Genomic DNA, 6000 nt, shown 5'->3' with positions numbered 1-6000 from the left:
TATTGTACTCAGAGTTTAGAGCTTCTTAGGAAACCAGATGCATTTTTTTTTCCGTCTTTCTCATCAATGTGATTTGATGTCCTTTCCTACGCACAGAGTGAAGATTCAAACCGAAAACTGTCCTTCTTCACCAGCTTGCAGAACAACTAAAGGGTCATTTTGGCAACATTCTTGATCATAATGAATAATCGATCACTTATTTGTCTTGTGATTTCAAGTTAATTACTTCATAATAAGAGACTTTCCCCGCCCCCAGTTAGATTTCTTCACCCATATCTAAAAAAAAGTCAAAAGCAATACAAAAATTTATACACCCATTAATTTTCAAACATGACGAAGAAAGGAAAGGTGTGGGTGAGGGATGGCAGACCAAGCCCTGTGGAGCAATGGAAAAACTCATCATATGCCAGAAGGCATAGGGTCAATGATGACATTGTGGTCACAGAGGACCCTCTTGCTCTTGCCTAAGAGAAGTCAGTGCCAACCTTGTTGCAATTCTCTGATGCCTGTCACTCCAAATTTGCTGTCTCTACAGTGGTCAACAGGTAGAGAAATAAAAGCAGAATTACGATTTTATATCCCAGGTCATTTTAAACCCAGCTAAGAGAACTCAGAATATTTGTTGGGTAAGTATTTGCTTGATTTGTGATTTAATGTTGGGTGTTTTTTATTTATATATATATATATATATATATATACTTTTGTGGATTTTTTTTTTTTTTGTGCTGCCATAGATATCTGCCATTGGTTGCCGAAAATGCTTAGTTCCCTCCTCAGAAGGAGTTCCATCGGGCAATAGTGAATTTCTTCGTGAGATGAGGTGAGGTGAAAGAATACAAGAGAGCCTGTCGCCATGCCGATTTCCGAGCCAGTCTGGAAGCACCCACCACGGAGCTCACATTGATGCTACTTCTTAGGTCGGTTGATCTGCGCATAGAGAGGCTCTGGCTCCTGTGGACAGAGGGACAAAGTGAGACCTGCCCTTTCCACGTGGGGTGTTCTGAGACAGCTTAAGGCAAGAGGGGTTGGGAGTCAAGACAGAAAGGTGATAGCGGATGATGGATGACCTCAGGGTATTTTTGGATTACTCCAGAATTGTGTATATCATTTTGGCCATGTTTTTCTCATGAAAAAGAATGACTCACCCAGTTCTATCCTTGGCTTTTAAGCGGGGACTCTTTAGCATGCTCTAGCGTGTGGGTGGAGCTGGACCGACTATGTGACGGCGGTAAGATATTTATCCTTTCTGATATTTTTCTGTTTCTTCAAGCAAGAAATGTAACTAATACTGCTTTTCCTGGAGGGTTCTTGAAAGAATTAGAAATAATCCATAGAAAACATCTAGCACAAGGCTTTGGAGGAAAGGGTCCTCAGAGAACCCTAACAATCATGATGGGTACAGTGGATATTTTTCCCAGCACCACTTCTTGGTGTCTACTCTAGACCAAGCTGCTCATGGCTTCCACAGACAATGGTGACAGGGTGACTAACAAGCAAGAGAGACAGCAGGCTGTCTTTAGCTCTTAATCAAAAGATTCTGGGGCTTGTTTCTGTTTCAACCTGCTATGTCTGCTTTGTCCATTTATTTGCCTGCACCTGAGGGGCTGTCCCGGGACCCACACAGGGACTTTCACCAGCACAATGCAGCAAGACAACTGTAGATGGGAACAGGTGCCTGTCCTTGTCTAAGCCACTTCAGACTTTGGCTCATGTTGAGATGAACCGGTATCCACTGGCCAAGCACATCAGATCCAAAGTCTAACCCTTCTGCTAAAACTGACCACATGGCTTTTTGTGGCAGAATTAAATGAGCACACTCATATCTTAATTCTGCCATATTTTACATGTTATTCTGCCTCGTGCCAAGTGTGTATAGATCCCTTTTATTTGCTTATTTTCTTGGACCTTCAGAATGAATTGGCATTTTGTGAGTCTCTACTGTGTGTCTGGCCCCGTGCTATGGATTGTTAAATACATAACCCATCACAACCACCTTGTGTGCTGTCTTTTGCAAGTCAGAAATCAAGTACAGAGAAGTTAAGTAATTTGCCCATGGTCACAATGCTAATAAGTCTGGATACAGGAGCCCTGGAAATGGGGTGCAGTGTTTTTTCCTAGTCTATTACAGCAGCCGCTATGAGAGAGGCCAACTAATCCTTCCATCTGTGAAGTGCTTCAGAGTTTACAAAGCACCTTCATGTCTTATTTTATCTATTTAACAGTCCTGGGAGCAGATTTTTTTCCCTCCCATCTTCATTTTGCAGATAAAGCCTCAAGATCAGAGAGGTTGTGCAGTCTCAAGGTGACCGCGCTGCTTCTTGTGTGTCGCTCTGCTTGCTTATATTGCAAAGTGAGAGGACCTGCAAGATAAGGCCCAGGCCCACCAGTACAGCGATGAGGAATCTGCAGGAGAGCTCTCCTTTCCCCCCCCAGCACAGGGTTACTAAGGAAGCACGCCCAGGGTAGAACGCAGGGCTGTGACCCTCAGAGCCAAGGTGTTTTCCTCCAGGGTTCATTGTTTGGGTTTTTCGGGGGGAGCAGGAACACCCTGCCCTCGCAGGCATCCTATTCTGCAACATAATAATGCTAATAGGTCCCTTCTTGCTTTCCACCCACGCACCTCTTGCTGCCCTCTGAAACAGAAAGAACTGCAATCCTTCTTTACATGTCCAATGACATAGGGTCCAGAGCCATTTTTCCACCTCCTTCCTCTGGGTTACTGCTTGCTGGTACCTTCTTCCATTTTACATATACAACGCAGATCATGGGTCCTCAAAAAAGAGCCTCTGTTTTGTCAGTGAGTGATTGTGACTGTTTCTAGTTTCTTCACTGTTGTGATTCCTCTGTTCTAAACACACTTCAACTTGGCTTTATTCTTTCAAAATCAAATTGATCAAAACGTATGGCAAAATGATTTATTAAGTACCTGATCTACTCTGTGTCAATGTCTTTGACTGTTTCAAATATCTGTTGTAAGGCTAAAACATGAGCGTCACTGTGTGTGTGTGTGTGTGTGTGTGTGTGTGTGTGTGTGTGTGTGTCTGTCTGTCTGTCTCCCTGGGCACTCCAGGGGTGGAGTAGGGAGAGTAAACAAAGAAAAATAGTCACACACATGACTGGGAAGAAACGTTTCCTTAGGTATCTGCATGTGTCCTGGGTTGAGTTTCTGAGCCCATTCTTTCTGGGTGCCCTAAGAAGTCAGGCTGCCTTGATCTCACCCTACAATTTGCTCTATTCTAATTTTGGAAACTAATTTATCCAACTGAGAATGACACCTAAAAACAGGGGACGACAGCAGGCGCAGACGGGGTAATTAATGCCACGCTGCATTCACTTTCTGCAGCCGAGATAAATATTCACACATCCCCTGCTTGCCGGAATTTAGCTTCAAATACCCATCACAACAGCGGTACCAACTGCAGTCAACTCTCAATTATCCCCACTAATGAAGGGGAGCAGTGGTGTGGAAAACCCCAAGCAGCAGATAATCCCAAAGTCTGACACCGTGATGCATTATACGTTTTGGCAATAGCTTTACTTTCCTTGTTACAGAACCTTAGACTGTCAGAGTTAGAGGGGAGCTAAGAAATCATTTGATCCAGAATTTTCCAACCTGTTTTCTGGCAAGGTCACGATGGAGTCTTCAAGCTGTTTTCAATATTCCAAAAAGACTAAATGGAATCACATATTAACATAACCCACTATGGGTGATTTTTTTTTTTTTTTTTGTTTTGTTTTCTTTGGACAGATGTGACCATATCTCTGTCGTGCCTCAAATCTTTCAAAGGCTCGCCATCACCCCGGGTTAAGATCGGAGCTCCTTAGCCGGGCAAACAAGGCCCATTAGTCTTGTAGTTCATTACAGCTAATAAACATCCCTTGTAGACCATGAATCAAATCTCAACCTTTATGTCACAAAAATCATGTTTTGTTTTTTTTTAATCTTTCTTTTTACCTCTGCCAAAATGATCTTTCTGAAATGGATTTGGTCATGTTAATCTCCTGCCTGAAATGGCCCTCCTGACTCAGGAAGGTAATGTCAACTCCTTGGGACAGCACACAGGCCTTTCCAATATGGGCTCTCCTTCCCCAACCCCTCACCTACTACTTCCACTCCCTCCCATGTTCCACCTTCCTGACCCGACTCTGGATGTCGAGAGTGGCGAATGAATCATTGCTTTGAACTGACCCAGGACAGAGGTGACACCACTCTTAGGAATTTATCAGTGGGAAGGCGCCAGTTGAAAACTTCCCAGCTGATAGTGACCCCTGGTAGCTCATAGCTTGGAGCTCAAACACCAGCTCCCAGGACAGAGGATTCTGAGCATAGCAAGATAACTGCAGTGTTTCACCAGTTTCACTTCGAGCCTTCCCACTTAGTAGAAACTTTGAACAATGGGCTTTCTGGGTGCCACAGGAAGCCCCAAGCGTTCCAACAATTGAAATAGCTACAAGAATGTTTCTAGCCCCATAACTTTCTAGTGCACAAGGAGCAATGCCTCTATAGTCCTTAACTTCTTGATTATGAGACCCTATATAAATAAACTTGCTGGGTCAGTGCTTCAGACACTGTTTCTCTATCAGAGTACAGTGTTCCACCTGATCCCAGCTTTCCCTCTCAATATCTGTTTTTCTTTTTTGAGGGGTAGGGCACTCGACCACTGAGCCACATCCCCAGCCCTATTTTGTATTTTATTTAGAGACAGGGTCTCACGGAGTTGCTTAGCACCTCCCTTTTCCTGAGGCTGGCTTTGAACTTGCCATCCTCCTGTCTCAGACTTCCAAGCTCCTGGGATTACAGGTGTGCGCCCCTGTGCCCAAATGTGTGTGTGTGTGTTTTTCTTAATTCTCCATCCTCTCTCACTGGTTTCTTGGGTTCAGCCATGCAGATTGCAGGATCTGGTTTTACCCTAACACAACAGACAGAATTTTTCCATTTGAGACATGGCCCAGGCAGTTTCTTTGGGCCTTCTTTGCTCTACATGAGAGTCGGTGCTTTAAGATCTGGCTCAAACAGAAAGGCTTTCCTGGACTCGTCAGGGAGGGGAGCCACTCTGTTCCCAACTTCTGCAGGGCCTCACACAGACCTCCCTCTCCACTCCTGTCATGGAACCACTGAGTGTGTCTGCCCCGAGCTCCACTGTGCCTCACAGGCCAGCGTCCCAAGTTCTGAGCAAGAGGCGTGTCCACTAGTAAGGAACACTCAGGTATGGTGAGTAAGTGAACGTCTCTTTTCCTAATGAGGTTGGCAAATGCTTAGAAACTTTAGCTTCTCTGTGATTTTGACATGAATATCTTTAGAAGAGCACAAGTAAATGGACACCATATAGTAAAAACTAGAATACCATCAACCCTCCACGCTTTCCCCTAAGTTAAACACCCTGTGTGCCCAGAGGGTCAGTGAAAGATGGAAGCACAGCAGTCTGGGCTCAGGAAGGCCTCAGGTGCTGTTCCTAAGACCCCCTGGAACCACCCGGAGTCGACCACATTATGCCTCATTGCAGACAGGGGAGCCAGGGAGCACTGCATCACAGGATGTGAGCTGATGTTAGATGACGGACAAAGGTTTTTCTCTGGCTTTCAGGGTGTCACAAAGTGCGGTTAGTTCTACGATAATCTTAATAACTCTTCTCTGGAAGGCAGGAAGGATGGGGCCAGGTTAAAGCCAGGGGAGAGGGGGAGTTGGTCATTTTTACATTTTGGACACTGTTCATGTTTTGCTTGTGCTTGGCCATGACTGTGAGTGGCCATGATTTGTTTTGGCCCATCACAATCCCTGAGGGGCCCTGTTTGATGCTGACATGTGTGAAATTATTGATGCTCAACAGAAAACACTAAGGCCTGGACTTCTGGGGCTGTATTCTTCCTTGCCATTTCTCACTTAGTAACCCCAGGACTCCTGGGTCCCATTCCTCTGGGTGCCAGAGAGTCTTCACTTGTAAGAATAGACAGAGGTCCCCTCTGAAAGAAGAGTGGAAAGTAAGGACTAAAGGAGAAAAC

The sequence above is a fragment of the Callospermophilus lateralis genome, chromosome 7 (assembly GCF_048772815.1).
Source record: "Callospermophilus lateralis isolate mCalLat2 chromosome 7, mCalLat2.hap1, whole genome shotgun sequence".
NCBI classification, from domain to species: Eukaryota; Metazoa; Chordata; class Mammalia; order Rodentia; family Sciuridae; genus Callospermophilus; species Callospermophilus lateralis.
The sequence above is the reverse complement of the archived record's forward strand: the minus strand, read 5'-3'. Positions refer to the sequence as shown.